This window comes from Dasypus novemcinctus, chromosome 29, assembly GCF_030445035.2.
Source record: "Dasypus novemcinctus isolate mDasNov1 chromosome 29, mDasNov1.1.hap2, whole genome shotgun sequence".
NCBI lineage: Eukaryota > Metazoa > Chordata > Mammalia > Cingulata > Dasypodidae > Dasypus > Dasypus novemcinctus.
In genome coordinates, this window is record NC_080701.1 from 33,974,965 (window position 1) to 33,994,410 (window position 19,446).

At 41.0% G+C, this 19,446-nt stretch overlaps 2 pseudogenes; one reads left to right on the forward strand and one right to left on the reverse strand.

Annotated features, from left to right (window-relative positions):
• LOC131276566 (hippocampus abundant transcript 1 protein-like) overlaps nucleotides 1-15,779 on the forward strand; it is a 114,886-nt pseudogene extending 99,107 nt beyond the window's left edge.
• A 2,470-nt stretch (nucleotides 15,780-18,249) lies between these two features.
• LOC101417640 (large ribosomal subunit protein eL29 pseudogene) lies at nucleotides 18,250-18,857 on the reverse strand (annotated as a pseudogene).
• Between the last annotated feature and the right edge of the window lie 589 nt (nucleotides 18,858-19,446).

Here is a 19,446-nt window from a genome sequence, read left to right on the forward strand (position 1 = left end):
CTCAGTTGTGCATAAGGGCAATCCTTCTGACAGCCTCCAGACTCTTTTTTTTTAGAGACTCGTAGCCATATAAACTCATTTCTCCTTTCCATTTCCCCCTTGCATTAGGTCAAACAGCATTTTAAAGTCATGTTATTTTATGTAGACAGTATCCCATGCACATTTGATCACTGTAGATTTGTGGTATGTTTTAAATTCAGGTAGGGTGATTCCTCAGATATCTCTTTTCTTTTTCAAAGTATCTTTTGCTAGTCATGGTGTCTTGCCTTCCGAGTAATTTTCATAGTTAGTCTTTCCAATTGAGTAAAAAAAAAAGCTGTGGTAATTTTTATTGTGATTGTGTTAAATTGGTAAATGAGTTTGGTTAGGATAGACATCTTATTGATGTTTCATCTTCCTATCCATTAACAGGGAATATTCTTCCATTTGTTTAGGTCTTCTTTGATTTCCTCTAAAAGTGTGCAGTTTTCTGCAACAAGTCATTTATATCCTGAGTTAAATTTTTCAGTAGGCATTTCATTCTTTTAGTTGCTTTTGTAAATGTGAATTTTTCTTGATTTCCTCCTCAGATTGTTTATTATTAGTGTACAGAAGTGCTAGAGAATTTTGCACATTGATCTTATAACCTGCTACTTTGCTGAACTCACCTATAAGAAACTTTGTTGTTGATTTCTCAGGGCTTTCTGTGTATAGGATCATGTCATCTACAAATAGTAAAATTTTTACTTCTTCCTTTCCAATTTGGATGCCTTTTAAATATTTTTCTTTTCTAATTGCTTGAGCAAGTACTTCTAACACAATGTTAAATATTAGTGGTGAAAGTGGGGATCCTTGTCTTTTTCCAGATCTTAGAGGGAAAACATTTGAGATTTCACCAGTGAATACCATGTTAGCTGTGGGGTTCCCATTTATACCCTTTATCGTGTTGAAGAAGTTTCCTTCTATTCCTATTTTTTGAAGTGTTTTTATTATGAAAGTGTGTGCTGTACTTTGCCAAATTTTTTTTCCTCTTTTTTTTTTAAAGATTGATTGATTGATTGATTGATTACTCTCCCCTCCTCCCCCCCGCCCCGGTTGTCTGTTCTCTGTGTCTGTTTGCTGAGTGTTCTTTGTCCGCTTTTGTTGTTGTCAGCGGCATGGGAATCTGTGCTTCTTTTTGTTGTGTCATCTTGTTGTGTCAGCTCTTCGTGTGTGCGGCGCCATTCTTGGGCAGGCTGCACTTTCTTTCACGCTGGGCAGCTCTCCTTATGGGGCGCACTCCTTGCGCGTGGAGCTTCCCTATGCGGGGGGCACCCCTGTGTGGCACGGCACTCCTTGCGCACATCAGCACTGTGCATGGGCCAGGGTTTGAACCGCAGACCTCCCATGTGGTAGACGGATGCCCTAACCACTGGGCCAAGTCTGCTTCCCTTCCTCTATCTTTTGAGATTATTATGTGATTTTTTTCTTTCAATCTGTCTATGTGGTGTATTACAATGACTGATTTTCTTAAGTTGAACCATTCTTTCATACCAAGGATGAAGCCCACTTGGTCATGGTGTATAAATCATTTGATGGGTTGTTGAATATGATTAGCAAGTATTTTATTGAGGATTTTAGCATCTAGGTCCATTAGAGATATTGGTCTAAGTTTTCCTTTCTTATGGCATCTTTGGCTCTGGTGTTAGGGTGATGTTGTCATCAAAGAATGATTTAGACAGTGTCCTGTCACTTCTAATTTTTGGAATTTTAAGCAGGATTGGTGTTATTTCTTTCTGGACTGCTTGGTAGAACTCACCTATGAAGACATCTGATCCTGGACTCTTCTTAGTTCGGAGGTTTTTGATAATTTATTCTATCTTATTACTTGTGATTTGTCTGTTGAGTTCATCAGTTTATTCTTTCATCAATGTAGGCTGCTTGTGGATTTCTAGGAATTTGTCCATTTCTTCTAAATTATCCATCTTGTTGACATTCAGCTTGTCAAAGTATCCTCTTATGATACATTTTAATTCTGTGGGGTCATTTCTTATATTATGTATTTGCATCTTCTCTCTTTTTTTCTTTGTTAGTCTAGCTAGGGGATTGTCAATTTAATAATCTTCTCAAAGAACCAGCTTTTTTCTAATGCTTTCTAATTTTCATTTCATTTAGCTCTGTTCTAATCTTTGTGATTTCCTTCTTTTTAATTGCCTTGGGGTTAGTTGGTTGTTGTTTTCCTAATTCCTCCAGGTGTGCAATTAGGTCCTTGGTTTTATCTCTTTCTTCTTTTTTAATGTAGGCATTTATGGCTATGAATTTCCCTCTCAGCAGTGCCTTTGCTGCATCCCATAGGTTTTGAAATATTTTATTGTCATTTTCATTTTTTCAAACTTTATTTTGTACATTTAATAATTGATATATATACAATAATTTAAAAATAAAAAGAAAACACAGTTGGATAATAACATACATTTCTCAATTAAATGTACTTGATACATATATCCCCGAACCATCCCCTGATATCCTATAGTCTAGATTCTGACTCCATATGTTTGTCTAAATTATTTTTTCCCAGATCGGTGAGATACTAGAATATTTCTCTTTGTATGTCTGACTTATTTCACTCAACTTGCTGTAATCAAGGTTAATCTATATTGTTGCATGTATCATAATTTTTTCCCTTTTTATGAGTGATTAGTATCCCATTATCTGAATATGCTCTAATTTATCTATTCATTGTTTGATGGATATCTGGGTTGCTTCCATCTTTTGGCATTTATGAATAATTCTGATATGCATAATGCAGTGTACAAATATATATTCAAGACCTTGTTTACAATTCTTGTGGGTATATACCTAGTGGTGGATTACCATGTCATGTGGTAATTCTATATATAGCTTTTCTAGAAACCTCCAAACTGTTTTCCAGAGACTGCACCATTTTATTTTGCCAGCAGCAATGAATAATTGTTTCTATTTTCCACACAATCAACACTTGTTTATTTATCTTTTTATTAATAGTCACCTTCCTATTTTAGGTATGAAATGTTACCTCATCACGGTTTTCATCTGCATTTGCCTAATGGCTAATGATGTTGAGTATCTTTTCCTTTCCTTTCCGGCCATGTGAATGTGTTCTTTGGAAAGATGTCTATTCAGATCTTTCATCCATATGTTGATGCAGTTATTTGCTTTTTGGTGATAGGATGAAGGATATCTTTATATATTCTGGATATTTAACCTTTATTGGCTATATAGCTTCAAAATATTTTCTCCCATTGTGTAGGGTTTTGTTTAACATTGATGATAAAATCCTTTAAGACACTAAAGTTTTTAATTTTTATTAGAATGAGATCCCATTTATCTATTTTTTTCTTTTGCTGCTTGTGTTTTGGGTGTAAATTCTACAAAACCATTGCCTAACAGAAGCTCCTAAAGAAGCTTCCTATTTTCTTCTAGGAATTTGATAGCACTGTCTCTTATATTTCTGACTTTGATCCTTTTTGTGGTGATTTTTATGGACAATGTGATGAAGGGTCCTCCTTCTTGGTTTTTCAAATGGAGATCCCGTTTACCCAGCATTATTTTTTGAAGACACTGTCATTTCCAATTGAGGGCTAATTGCTCTGTTTTCAAAAATCAGTTGCCGTAAGTTCGAGAGTTGATTTCTGAACTCTTAGCTCAAATCCATTATTCTATATGTCTGTCCTTGAGGCAGTTCCAGACTTTTGCTTACTTTGCCTTTGTCATAAGTTTTAAGATTGGGAAGTGTGAGTCCTTCAACCTCATTCTTCTTTTTCAAGATAGCTTTGGCTATCCTGGGCCCCTTACCTTTCCACATGAAATTTATGACTGGATTTTTCATTTGTGCAGAGAATGCTGTTGGAATATTGATTAGTATTTCAATAAATTGTTTTGCATCGGTTAGAGACACTTTAATGATATTTAGTCTACTAGTCCATTTAAAAGGAATGTACTTTTATTGTTTTAGGTATTCTTTGAATTCTTTTAGAAATGTTTTATTATTTCTGGGTACAGTTGTTAGCTCCTTGGGTAGGTTTATTCCAAGATATGTGATTAATTTCATTGCTGTTTTTACAGGACTTTTTTTCTTGATTTCTTCTGCTTCTTCATTCCTTGTGTATAGAAAAATAAGTGATACCTTGGTGTAGAATATTGTAACCAGCCACATTTGCTAAATTCATTTATTAAGCTCCAGCAACTTTGTTGTGGATTTTTCAGGATTTTCTGAATATAGACTCATGATACCGGAAAATAGGGAAAGTGCTCTTCTTCCATTCCGATTTGGATAACTTTATTTCTTTTTCTTGCCAAACTGATCCTGTGAAAACTTCCAGTATTATGGTGCATAAGTGTGGTGGTATTGGGTACCAATATATTGGTCCTTGTTTTAAGGGAACACTTTCAATATTTCACCATTAATCAGGATGTTAACTGTAGGCTTTTACAATATGCCCTTTATCAGGTCGAGGAAGTTTCTCATATTGCTCATTCATTTTCCTGATATCCATTAGTTCTTTCCCTGAGTTTTTCTTCATCTCCTTGATCATTTAAAATTTATTTTTAAAGGATTTTTTTTGTAGGTCCACATTCTGATCTTCATTTGTGCTTTCTGTATTTTTATCCTCTTCTTTTGTATGGCCATCATATTCTTTTTCTTTATTGTATGGAATCTTTTGTTACACACAGTAAATTTTAATATTTTAAAATATTAACTCCAGGATATACTTCTTAATATGTCTACCACTTGATTTTATAGCCAGCTGGTGATAAGACAATTTTCATGTTTCAGCCTTCCTATCAGAAAGGTCTGTTATAGGCAAAGCATTGTGCAGTGTCCTCTCTGTCTTTCTGTGCCTGTGAGAGGCCCTCAGTTTGTGGTTGTTAGTTGTTTTGGAGTACCCCCATTTACAAGGTTTGAATAGCCCCTCCATTTTTACAGAAGACAGACCTCGCTGTCTCGGGTGCTTAAAGCAAGGAAACCTTGAATCATACTGCCCTCCTCTCTAGTTTCTTACATTCCTTTCATTGTCTCAAGCTTCTTTTTCCATGAGGGGAAATTCTGGGAGGGTGGCATGCCAGAGAAGTTTCCCAGGTCAGTCTTTCACTGATGAAATAGGGCTAGGGAACCATGAAGGGAGTACAGACCAGATTCAAAGGGCCCTGGGGAGAGTTTCTGGAAGGACACCAATTGCCTCTTCCATGGCTTCCCAGTGGTAAGATTTCTTGGCATACCCAGCAAATGCAGCCTCCCCTCCACCTGTCCCTCAGAGTCATAAGGAAGCACTATGTCTCCAAGTCTCTTCCATTGCTACCTTTTCCCAGGAGAGGTTGAAAGAAGATACCACTGAATTTATTGTGTTGCCCACCCCTCAGTTTGGGGAAAAGGATTTTTAAGTCCTACCCCAGGAGTGGCCACAGCAGCACTGGGTATTGAGGATATTAAAATGACCTAGGAAAGAAGAAGAAATGGGTCATGAACAGCATTATCAAGCTGGCCAAGAAGATTACTAGTAAGAACGAAGGCACCCTTCAAGGAATAGGTTCCCTAGTGTTTATTATGCAGTTATCATCTTCTTTTTGGAGTTTTAGCTTGGAGGTTATTGACACACCCACCTTAGTGGTTGTTAGGTGTGGAGAGAAGCTAAGGAAGGGAGACACTTAAGAAATCAGGCCAGGAGTGAGAATCCATATAAACAAAGCTTTAATGAGCTAAAGCAGGTGGACTATGTCTGAAACAGACAGCAGCAGTGAAGGGATGGGGGAGAGTGTCTTTATAACTTATTGTGGGGCTAGACTACAAAGGGGCTAGTTTGTGATGGTTTATGCTAGCTTTGCATTTTTAAAGTCAGGATGAGATAACTCATATAGGCTCTTGGGCCCCATTTGCATCCCTCAGATGCAGGCTGCTACCTCCCTATCTATGGGAACGTTTAGGGAAGGAACCATGCAGAGGCTGGAGCTCTGGTTTCTTATCAACTAGGAATGCACATCTGCAGGAAGATGGAGAAGGGAGGAGAGGAATGAAGAAGGGGGGACAGGATGAGAGCCCTTTATCTAGCATCCCAGATTCTTTTTATTTCATTTGCTGGGGGTAAATGATGGATCATCATCTGTCATCTGTAGTTACTTCCTGCTGACTGTTTCTACAGTCATCTGTGGCAGGGGTTGGTAGTCATGAGCTTGCTGTATGAAAAACATGTTGCTGAAGGTCTTATTGATCATAGGATGAACAGTCCTGCAGAGAAAACTTGTTAGGAGTCATGTAAGGCATGGTCCTGAGGATAAGGATGAACAAGATTAATATAAGAGGGATTAGAAGGAAATATGGAGGGTTTAAAGTCAGGATATGTTGTGTGTATTTTTTCTGACTTCTCTGATGATCTTTTGCTTACTAGGGGAGATCATGTGTAGTTTTCATAATAGTTGCCAATTTCTTCCCTGCTAAGGAGGAATGGGCCACTGCTGATATAGTTTTATCTTTCCCAGAGTTTTTGCCTGCAGGTTAAAGAAAGTGTATTTTTCTATATACTCTATAGAGTGTGAAGTGGGCATTTCATGTTCTTGCATTCTACCCCAGTGACTTTTTCACTTTTGAAATAACACCTGAGCTCTTAATGCATTGCAATATTTCATGTAGGTTATACAACAATAATATAAAAGACAACAGAATAATAGGTGCAATATAAAAGACATTGAACATTACTGCTTGACAGTAAAATTATATAATTTGGTGAGTAACTATTTCATATTACAGATTTATTTTTGTTGTTTTACATAAACAGGGACAGATTATGTTGATTTAACAATATACAAACAATATTTTCATTAGTAGATATCAGTTTAGGCACAAAAAGAGTTTACATAGACACACAGAGTTTTAGCAGAAATAGGAGACTTTAGATTATTAACTGTGACTTCATAACAATGTTTTGGGTGATATTTCTTTCTTATGGATTTAAGATTGCCAGTCAGTGAGGCTGCATAGTATAGGACTAAAATGATTTTCTTTTCTCCCAGTTTGTATAGCTTGAGGCACAACCACAAATTATTATTACTTTCCATTTTGGGCTGTAGAGTGGCATTTCACATTGGGTACTTACATTTTTTAAGGTAGTAAATAGTAGCTGGCTGGTTACAAGAGTACCATTGAAGTGTTTTCAGTAGTGAAAGCAAACCTTGCTCCTTCTGAGTGTGGGAGGAGACTGCTGTGCCATGATTGGAGTGAGCACGATGAATACTTTTTGGGTGATGTCCATGAGCTGTTGGTGAGCAATGGGCAGCTGGAAGTGCTACGAGATGGTTCACTAGTCAAAACGCTCATTTTCTAATGGAGCCACTCTGCTGCTTCTCTGGTTCCAATGGTAGAGCTCCAGTAGTATAGAGTCTTTGCGAGGATATCTGCTTTAACAGTTTTGAAGAGGGTGTTAGAGAAGTGGTGGGCAGGGATATGATAGACAGTTACCTGATACTGCTTGTAGGCATTTCAGGTGTTCTTTCACAGATTTCTTCTTCACAGAGAGTGGTTTACAACAGTTCATTGCTTCTGTCTTCTATCTAGTATCTGCAATTTTCCCCTGGATAGGGATGGTGGTTTTTAGAGTGTCCAGACACTAAAGGGTTAAGCCTTTTACTTGTAACAAGGTACTGTATGCTGCACACAGTTGCTTTTTAAAGGGACTTTATTATAATTTGGCTCCTTTCTACAATTGTGATAAAAAACATATGTTTATGAGCCTAGAGCTGCAGGCTGCTAAAAGTTACCTCCTGAAAGACTCCATGTTGCTTTAATGTGGCCATTTTCTAAGCCCGACTCAGCATGTAAATGCATTACCTTCCCCTCAGCATAGGACATGACTCCCAGGGATGAGCCTCCCTAGCACCAAGTGATTACTACCAATAACCATCTGGCAAAGCAACTAGAGAAAGACCGTGAATAAAAGGGGGACATGGTAAAGACAAATGAGTTTACATGGCTAAGAGTCTTCAGAAAAAGGGCCAGGAGGTCGTCAGAGGTGTCACATTTACACATGCCTCAGCAGGATCCCAGAAACAGCCAAAATAGATACAACACCAGGCACTGATACTGCTGAGGACAACAGAGACACAATTTTACAGTCATGGCAGTTGACTCTGGATTTCAGTGCCTTGCCAGTGAGCCCTACTTTGGAATTTGTGTTCCTGACCATGATGGGGTTTGACTCAGATGTGACTTTCTACATGTCTCTTCTCTCACTTTTACTGAACCTGTGGTTGGTGCTGGGGTTGATGTATACCCAGGAGACTTGAATCTCTGGACTGGCTATGTGCCCGCTGCGTTCTGTGTCTCAGCAGAGTTGCAACTCCTACTCTTCAGTTCACTGGAATTACCCAGGTCAGCTAACAGGGAGGTGAAGATAGTCAACTACCACACTAGGAAACCGAGAGTGCCTACAACTCCAAGCAGGAGAATTGCACACATCAACCATGTGGGTCTAAACCCCCTCGGTACAGAGGTAGACCAGACATCACCAACCCAGGCTCCCCAGGATGGAGGAATAAAATATTGATTAGAGTTGATTTACTTTTATTCTACTATAGAACTATTATGACTAGTAATGTAAGAAACTGTTGCATAGATTTGGAGAAAGTGGCCAAGGTAGTTGCTGAGGGCAGGAAGAGGGAAGAAGAGATGTAGGATGGGGGGCATTTTCAGGAATTGGAGATGTCTTAAATGATATTGCAGGGACAGATGCTGGACATTACATATCCTGCCATAACCCACTGAATGTACTGGGGGAGAGCGTAAACTACAATGTCAACTACAATCCATGTGGTACAGAAGTGCTCCAAAATGTATTCACCAAATGCAATAAATGTGCCACAATGATGAAAGAGGTTGTTAATGTGGGAGGAGTGTGTGTGGCATGTGGGGTATGTGAGGACCTTTTATATTTTTTAATGTAACATTTTTTATGTGACCAGGCTTTTTATATTTGGATCATGACCCCAGTGTGGTTTTTCCCACCTGCCTGGAGTGGAGTGGCTACTAGGAATTCTGGAGGGTGGGGAATTTACAGCTAGATTAATCCTGGGGGACTGCCATGGTTCTAACAGGGTTGTTGGCAGTATTTTGTTGATTTAGGGTATTTGCAAGGGTTTGGGCTGCAAGCCAAATATGTTTCTTTTCTTCTTGGGATAGACAGGTAGAAAGAATGATACAGAGGTTTTGCCAAGTAAGGTTATAAGAGATAATTAGGTATTGAAATTCTTTAATAAAATGAGAAATATCAGAGGAATAGGATTTGAGATGGTGCTTGACTTGAGAGAGATCTGAGAGGAAAAAGGGAGTGCAGACACGTATGTGGTTGGGTGAATCTGAACTGGAAGTGGAGCTAGTCGCTGGGGGAGTTTCTGGATGAGGGAGAAAAGCAGAAAGGGCAGAGGGGCCCAGAGCAGCATGTGGAGTGGTTACCTAGTGAGGGGAACAGGGTCATCCCCTGGACTGGAGTATGTTTTTGATGAGGCATCAGGAGGGGAGTGAGGATTTTTAGGAAAGGAAAGTGAAGAAGAATTCGAAAAGTGGGACAGAACTGACAGAAGGAGGGGCCCCTGTGCAGCTAAAAAGGGCTTGGATGGAATCGAATTGAAAGCTCTGATATAGAACCTCACATATACAACCACATAATATTCGATAAAGCCACCAAACCCTCTCAACTGGGAGAGAGTGGCCTATTCAACAAATGGTGTCTGGAGAACTGGATAGCCATATGTAGAAGAATGAAAGAGGATTACCATCTCACACCTTATACAAAGATCAACTCAAGATGGATCAAAGACCTAAATATAAGAGCCAAGACCATAAAAACCTTAGAAAGCAGTGTAGGGAAACATCTACAGGACCTTGTAATAGGTAATGGATTTATGAATATCTCACCAAAAGCACGAGCAGCAAAAGAACTAATAGATAAATGGGACTTCCTCAAAATTAAAGCCTTCTGCACCTCAAAGGAGTTTGTCAAGAAAGTAAAAAGGGAGCCCACACAGTGGGAGAAAATATTTGGCAATCATATATCTGATAAGAAACTTATAACTTGCATATATAAAGAACTCCTACATCTTGAAAATAAAAAGACAAACAATCCATTTAAAAAATGGGAAAAAGACTTAAACAGACACTTCTCCGAAGAAGAAATACAAATGGCAAGAAAGCACATGAAAAAATGTTCCAAATCTCTAGCTATCAGGGAAATGCAAATCAAAACCACAATGAGATACCATCTTACACCCATAAGATTGGCAGCTATGAAAAAAACAGAAGAATACAAGTGCTGGAGAGGATGTGAAGGAAGGGGAACACTCATCCACTGCTGGTGGGAATGCAGAAGGATCCAACCATTCTGGAGAACAGTATGGCGGTTTCTCAAAAAACTAGCCATAGATTTGCCATATGACCCAGCAATACCACTGCTGGGAATATACCCAGCAGAACTGAAAACAAGAACACAAACCAATATATGTACACCAATGTTCATAGCAGCATTGTTCACTATTGCCAAAAGTTGGAATCAACCCAAATGCCCATCAACAGACGAGTGGATCAATAAAATGTGGTATATACACACAATGGAATACTACTCGGCTGTAAGAACAAACACACTACAAATACATGTGATAACATGGATGAATCTTGAGAACCTTATGTTGAGTGAAGCAACCCAGACATTGAAGGACAAATACTACATGAGCTCAATGATATGAAATAAACAAGCTGCCCTAGATAGCAAGAGACTGAATATAGGCTTGCAGGAAATCGGAGGGTGGAGGAAGGATATGAGCCGATGTCTGCAGGGGTGGAATTTAAGACGAGATGGTGGTAAGTATGAACACAAAGAAGAGATAAAAGGGGGGCAAGGGGTTGCCTTTGGTTGGGGCTTTGCGGGTTTGAGGGTGGCTGGGGAGGGACGGGTGGGTAATGTTGCCCAAAAGTGGGGGGAGGGAGGGGTAGCATACGAACCAGGAGAGAGTCAGGTGTTGGTGGAGAGTAAAATGCCGAGAAAATCATATCAAAATATAATAAAGAGGGTTACCTGTTTAGAATGCTCGGAGGGGAGGGTCTGATGCAGGACGGGCTCCTGGGGAATGTCTAAATGCTCATTCTGCCAGAGTGGGTGACACCATGGGGTAGAAACCCAAGTAGTGAGAGTGGGGGTGGACCCACATCCTGGGGAGGACTAATGCCATCCAATAGAGGGAACTGTATCCCTCGAGAGAAAGGGTGGCTCCCAGGGCATTGGGGCAGTTGAGCAAGTTAGGCCCTGAACACTATTCCATCTATCTCTGGAAGTGGCTCCTCAGGAAACGGAGGTTGGCTATCACTGAGGGCACCAAGGTGGAAGGGAAAATGGACGTTAAATGTGTGGAACCAAAGTAAATGGGGGGTAAGAGAGGAGCTTCTTGAGAGTACACAAGGATGGATATAAAACATGTAATATTACACCATAACATATAGGAGATGACAGACTGATAATGTAAACCATAATGTAAAACATAGGATATCTAAAAATGTAAAGAACTGTGTATCCTAAAGTATGCACCATAATGTAAGCACAGATGTCACCTTGTTAGAAAGCTAATGTCTCAGACTCTGTACATCACTTTAAGTAAATATGATATGAATAGGGCGTAAGAGTATCACTGTGGAAGGGAAAAGGTTTTCTGGTGGATGTGTGGGAGTGCTGTATATTATATATATACATTGCTGTGGTCTAGGACTCCTGTGAAGAAAAGCTGAATAATTAGGGGGGGGGGGAAAGAAAAAGATAGGATGTGGAATTTTTTCAAGTCAACATTCTTTATCTAAGTTCTTTATCTAACTTTATCCAAGTTCTTTATCTATCCTTTAAACCCATCGCTATATGCCATTCCCTAGTAAGGGACCATGACATTATATTGGGCTTCAAATTTCGGGGAGTTCTGGATCACAGAGTGTTTCAACAATGGCAATGGAGGGATACTGGTATGGGATACCAATGACAGGTGATATATGACTGACAGGGAGCTGTACAGATCATATGTCCAGGGTGCATGGTAATGTTTGGATATACTCATAGTGGCAACAATTAAAAACCACAGTAGGGGGGGTACTGGGTTCCTGGCCAGTGGTGCTCTGTCGTGGTCCCTAGGGGAGCAGCGACAGTCTCCCAGGTACAGTGGTGGGGACCGGGAGGGAGTGAGGGTTCAACAGTGAGCCCCTGATACTAATGACTATGCTTGTGAGCTGATAAACCCAAAATAATAACAAGGCCTAGAGCAACTTTGTGCCTGGGAATTTCCTTCTGTCAGCCTTCATGTTACTCAAATGTGGCCAGTCTCGAAGCCAAACTCAGCATGTAAATGCAATGCCTTCCCCCCAGCGTGGGACATGACACCCGGGGATGAGCCTCCCTGGCAACGAGGGACCACTATCAACTACCAACTGATGATGCAACTGGAAAATGACCTTATACGGAAGGTTCAATGCGGATCAGCAGAATATCCATGTCTACATAAAATACCATGACTTTAAAATGCTGTTTGACCTAAAGTAAGGGGGAAATGGAAAGGAGAAATGAGTTTATATGGCTACGAATTTCTAAAAAAGAGTCTGGAGGCTGGCAGAAGGTTTGCCCTCATGCACAACTGAGCAGAGTCAGAGAGACAGATAAAGCAGATACAACCCCCAGATATTGGTTCCTTTGAGGGCTAAAGAGACCCATGGGAGTTATGGTCATGGCCGATGGGGTTAACTACCAGGGCAGATGGCCCCTCTTTGGAAATGGTGTTTATGTGTGATGAATCTGGACTCAGATGGGATCTCCCTTCATAAGACTTCCATGCTAATGTGCTGGAGGTGCAGTTAATGTTGGGGTTTAAGATATATTTAGGGGATTTGAATCTCTGGACTGACAATGTGATAGCCAGATCCTGAGCCTCAACAGACTCCAGCACCTACAATCTGATTTATTGGACTTACCACACTCAGCTAAGATGGAGGTGAAGAAGGACAACCACCACACCATGGAGCCTAGAGTGATTACAACTGAAAATGGGAGGATTGCATCCAGCATCCAGGTGGAATCTGAGCCTCCTCTTGACATAAAGGTGCAATGGACACAACCAATCCAGTGTCCACATAGAAGAGGTGGCATTGGATTGGGAAAAGGGGACATAATGGACAAAGGGTATGGGAAAGGCAGGAAGAGATGAGAGGTGGAGGCGTCTTCGGGACATGGAGCTGCCCTGGATGGTGCTTCAGAGGTAATCACCGGACATTGTAAATCCTCACAGGGCCTACTTGATGGAATAGAGGAGAGTATGGGCCATGATGTGAACCAATGTATATGAGGTGCAGAGGTGCCCAAAGATGTACTTACCAAATCCAATGGATATGTCATGATGATGGGAACGAGTGTTGTTGGGGGGGGGAGAGGGGGGGTGGGGGGGTGGGGTTGAATGGGACCTCACATATATATTTTTAATGTAATATTATTACAAAGTCAATAAAAAATAAAAAAATTAAAAAAAAAAAAAAGGGCTTGGACATATGGGATTTCACTCCACTTATTTAAATGTTGACAATAATTCTTGAGGTCTTTAAGAATTTGGGGACCTAAGGTCCCACTGTTGGGCCAGATGGTTTTGTTGTGGAGTAGGTAATGAGGCCAGGCAGGGTTACAGTAAAAGAGGAGCCTTTTATGGCTGGAGATCAGTTTCAAGACTGAGGTCTCTAAGACTTTGGAAGAGACACCTCAGGGAGGATTTTTTTGGGGGGAAGATTGGCTGTTCCCCAAGGGTTTAAGGAGATTTCACCAAGTTCCTGATATGCTGACAGATTACAGGGACCTCCCACCCTGAGTCTTGTCAGATCAGATGTAGAGCAGTGGACTGGATGAGGCATCCCTCAGTCTGGTCACTGCATAGAGCAGAGGATTCCAGGCCCTGAGGCAGCCCTTTCCCTGATGCCAGTGTTTTTAAGAGAGCAAGTTGTCCTGGACAAGTGAGAATGGAACAGAAGAGGGTGCCAGATGTGCAGGAAAAATGGTGAAGTTCCTTACCCAGTTTTCTTTGAGAGGTGTCCTGGACAACTCAGATAAAGGAGAGCATCAGCTCGAACACTTCTGCTGGTGGGAATGGAAGAGGGGCCATACAAGTGGGCTTCCTTGACCTCAGCTCCCAGGTTTCAGCACCAAACTGATAGGATCAGAGAAGCTGAGGAAGGGAGGTGCTTTAGAAATCAGGCAAGGAGTCAGAATCCATATAAACAAAGCCTTTAATGAGATATAGCAGGTGGGGTGTGTCAGAAATAGACAGCAGCAGTGAAGGGATGGGGGAGAGTTTTTATAACTTGTTCTGGGACTAGACTGCAAAGGAGCTAGTTTGTGATGGTTTATGGTAGCTTTGCAATTTAAAGTCAGGGAGAGATAACTACTATCAGCTTTATGGTCCCATTCACACCCCTCAGATGAGGGTTGCTACTTCCCTATGCATGGAATGTTTAGGGAGAAAACCACACAGAGGCTGGAGCTCTGGTTTGGTGTAATGAGGAATGCACACTGCAGCTGGAAGGGGAAAAGAGGGAGAGGATGTAGAAGGGGTAGGAGAGAACCCTGGGCATAACTGCAGTATTCCATGAAATCTTCCCTACACATACATTTGTGAGGAATGACCTAATTCTAGGAGTAAAGTGTTTGTTGTTGCTCCTCAGCGCCCCACTTATCAGTGTTCTTTTTGATGCCTGGAGATCAAAACCCTTCTTGCTGCTAACAGTATTTTTCACGTGTCCCTATTCCACTAATGAAGATCAGCCCATGGTGGTACTTTGTTGTTATTTCTGTTTCCTGGGTTTTTGCAGAGACCTTCTCCATGGTATTTGCATATGTAGCAGATATAACCCAAGAGCATGAAAGAAATGGCTTATGGAATGGTTTTGGCGACATTTTATTAACTGACTCTGCAATTGGGGCTACCTTGCATGAATATATGGAACAGCTTAGTGTGGTCCTAGCTACAGCAATAGATTTGCTAGATGTTTGATTCATACTTTTTGCAGTGCCAGAGTCATTGCCTGAGAAGATGCAGCCACTGACATGGGGAGCACCAATTTCCTGGGAAGAGGATGACCCCTTTGCATCATTTAAAAAAGTGGGCCAAGATTCCATAGTACTGCTAACTTGCATTACAGTGTTCCTCTCCTACATCCTGGAAGCAGGTCAATATTCCAACGTTTTTTAATACCACAGACAGATAAAGAAAATTTCAGTTTTTAATGAAACACTTTAACAGAAACCATTGCAGCACTTATAGCAGTCCTTGCCATTCTTTCCATTATTGTACAGACGATAGTCAGGCTTACTTATGAGAGCAATTGGAAATAAGAATGCCATTTTATTGGGTTTGGACTTCAAATGTTACAGCTGGCGTGGTATGGTATTGGTTCAGAACACTGGGTGATGGGGCTGCTCTCCAGCTGTCAGTGAACTTTTTTCATGAACTGCTGATGCTGGTCACCAAGGTGCCATTCAAGGAAAGATAACAGAAATTCAAGCCTTGTGCAGTGGTCTGGGACCACCTCTTTGTGGATTCATATTCTACCTATTCCATGTGGAACTTAAAGAACTGCCAATCACAGGAACAGACTGGGGAACAAAGGAAAGCTCAGGGCATCACTTTAACAGAATCCCAGCATTCTCCGTCCCCCCTTCCTCTTTGGAGCCTGTACAGTACTCCTGGCTCTACAGGTTGCCTTATTTATTCTGGCACAGAATAAAAAAGCTTAAGGCCTAGCACTTGGGAAAAACACTGTGGCAGTCACAGCCATCCTCACAGAACACAATCCAGCAGAGGCCAAACAATACTTATTCCAGGTCACAAATGTATTATGACTGAAATCAGGAAGATTTTTCTATCAGCATCCAGATCTCACTTTTCAACTCTAGTTCTAGAAGTACATGTCATTTCCATCCATGATATACTTTAAGATTGTCTTAAGATATGTATTGCAGTAAACTTTTGGGAAAGAAAGAAAGAACTGGGCACTTGTAGAGATGTTACAATTTCTTTTAAAAAGAAACCTTCTGTTTATTACCACTGATTTCTTCCACTAAGCTCTTGAAGGTACTCTACATTTTGAATTAAAAAATACACATACGGGAAGCAGACTTGGCCCAATGGATGGGGCGTCTGCCTACCACATGGGAGGTCCGTGGTTCAAACCTGGGGCCTCCTTGACCCATGTGAAGCTGGCCCGTGCTCAGTGCTGATGCGTGCAAAAAGCTGTGCCATGCAGGGGTGTCCCCCACGTAGGGGAATCCCACGTGCAAGGAGTGCACCCCATAAGGAGAGCCCCCCAGCGCAAAAGAAAGTGCAGCCTGACCAGGAATGGTGCCGCACACATGGAGAGCTGACACAACAAGATGATGCAACAAAAAGAAACACAGAGTCCCGGTGCTGCTGATAAGGATAGAAGCGGTCACAGAAGAACACACAGCCAATGGACACAGAAAGAAGACAACTGGGGGGGAAGGGGAGAGCAATCAATCAATCAATCAATCTTTTATTTTTAAAAAACTACATATAGAACCACTTAGCTATTAGCATATGTCTGTGCTACCATTTCCACAAGTTGTTGAACTTTAACTCTGTGCTGGCTCTTAGTAAGAGAGAGTAGGGATTGTGGTAGTAACCTGTTGATTTTATCTTTGAAAATAATTAAATCAGTAAAAGAAATACTAATAGTGATGACAAGCAGTCGTCCCAATGGAGAAAGTAATAATAAAGATAATACACTTAAGGTATTAAGGGCACATAAGTAGGGACATCCTGAGTGAATTCTGGATGGACACCATGTCCCTGGGTGATTTGGAATCCTTAAAGTGATAACAAATAAACTTTCAGAAAGTATACAAATCTAGGAACACAAATTTATGTAGCATTTCCTTGGGCCACTGGGTAGGAGGACTGGGCTGTCCCTGTCCAATTACAGTAGGGTTTCTCTTTTGGCAAATGGGACACTTTCAGTAATAGAAGGTGGTGAGGGTATTGCAATATTAAGAATAGGAGTAAACTCACAGAGTGGTAGGTTTGGGAGCAATGTGGATGGGAAAGTTTACATTGCAGATGTATTTCCACAATTGAAGAACTAAAATGAGCAACTAAAGGCACAAAGATATTTGAATGCACTACAAGACTTGGTTTGGATTGCCAGAGAGACTACTATGCTGAAGTGCCTAGGACTGGGATATATGGAAAAATTCAAATATAGATGTGAAATTTCTGTATGAATTTGCTTGAAGTTGAAAACTGAAATTAAGGTGGTTGGCTATTTGAGTTATTTTTTTTTTGAGGAAATGCTGGTAGGCATATTACTTATTCATGGTCAAATATATATACATCTTATACTTGTTCGAAAACAAATTAGTTAAGAGAAATTGCCAAAAGAGACAGATATTGCATGGTTCTATTTCTGGTATATATTTACATTATGCTTATTGCTTTGGAATGCAGCAGAGAGCTGCATACCAAGGACATGGGGAAGGGCACATGGGGAGGAGTCAATAAATTGTGTAGGATTTCTATTTGGGGTGAAGGCAATATTGTGGCAATGGATAGTGGTAAATGTAGTACAAATTTGTGAGTGTGATTAAACTTCCTCCAGTGTAAACTTGTGGGTGGCTGGCATGGGAATCTTTGGGTTTTATAAGGATGTTATTGGTACATCTGAAAACATTTTAAATATTTTCTAGAGGCTTAAAATGAATGTGAATACCTTTAGATAGGCATATTTAAAGTCTTTGCATAAGTGAATATCTTTGTTCCTGGGAAATGTACAGAGATGCAAAATTTTCAAGGAACATGAAGTATTCAACCTTCCTTCAATCATCAGAAAATATATAGATTTAGAATGATGGTACAAATGTTGCCAAACATTACTGTGCTGCTTTTCTTTCAATGGGATTAACTACTTTCTGCAAATGTTCTGGAAGTTTGGAACTACCTCAAAATAAAAATGGTTTAGAAGTAACCTCTTGAGCAAAAGAGAGTAAAGGAGTAATCTTTGGACTGAGGTTAGCTTCTCTCACCCATAAGAAATGACCTTAGAGTACTTACTCAGGGTAGGTTGTAGACTGAATTGAAAATTCACAATAATAGGTGGCAGTAACAGTGTAGCAGCTTGATATTCTTTATGAATTCCAAAAGTAAATATAGATTATGTTTGTAAACTGGTTGGTTCCTCTGGCATGATAACTCTTTTCTTTTTTTTAAAGCTCCTGCCTCAAGTTTATTTGTACAAACAGCACAGGAGGACCCCAGTCCCATGCAGATGGCAGCCCAGGGGTCACACCAGTCCTTCCATCCTCTTGCCCTGGTAGACAGAAGGCTCTACTCAGGTGCCTTCGTGGGGGCCTGGGTACCTTTGGGAGCCTGACCTGGAGCAGTAACCTGAGCCGGAGCCACAGCCTGGGCCTTGGCTTGATCCTTGGCCTTGGCCTTTGGTCGGGAGAGTCTGAGACCCTTGGCAATGCGGGCATGAGCACGCTTCCTGAGCTTAGGGTGGGCAATGTAGGCAAGTCGATTGAACTTGCGGCTTCACACTTTGGGATCTTGGGCTTGGCCTCCTTGGCCTTTATGAGGGCCTTGATGGCCTCTGCACGTGCACTCATGGCCTTGGCATTGTTGGCCTGCATCTTCTTCAGGCCCTTCTTGTTGTGCTTCTTGGCAAACCGCATGTTCCTCAAGAACTTGGGGTCTGCCCCCTTAAGAGATTCGTATCTTTGTGATTGGGGCTTCTTGATGCCATTTCTGTGCCATTTTTGAGATTGGTTGTGTGTGATGTGGTTCTTGGACGTGGCCATGTCTGCACCTGTGCTGGCCACTCCTGGAGCACCTGGGACCGGAAGAATGATAACTCTTTTATTGTATTGATTCAGCTGAGATGTCTGATTAAATTATGCTAAGATTAGGGCTCTCATCCAACCACATCATTAGAGTGTGATTCAGTATCAAATCCCAGATGTCGTGGGCTGATAAAACAGATTCTCACATGGAAGTAGACACACAGAAGCAGATACGCAGGAAGAGAAAATGCTCCATAACACAGCCCTGGGAAGAGAGATGAACCTAATAAGTACAGCTGACCTTGTGAAGATAACAGGGACGCTGAGCCCAGAGAGAAACGAGCCCTGGGAGAGAGATGAGAAGTATGACAGCCTACAACTGATATTGGAAGAAGCTGGGACCACAGCTTTCTCTGCTTTAAGAGGAAGAGGAAAGCTGAGCCCTTGCAGAGACTGGCAGCCATCCTGCTCCAACACATGGCAGCAGATTTTGGTGAGGGAAGTAACATGCTTTATGGTCTTGTGACTGTAAGCTTCTACCCCAAGTAAATACCCTTTATAAATGCCAACAGATTTCTGGTACTTTGTATCAGCACCCATTTGTCTGACT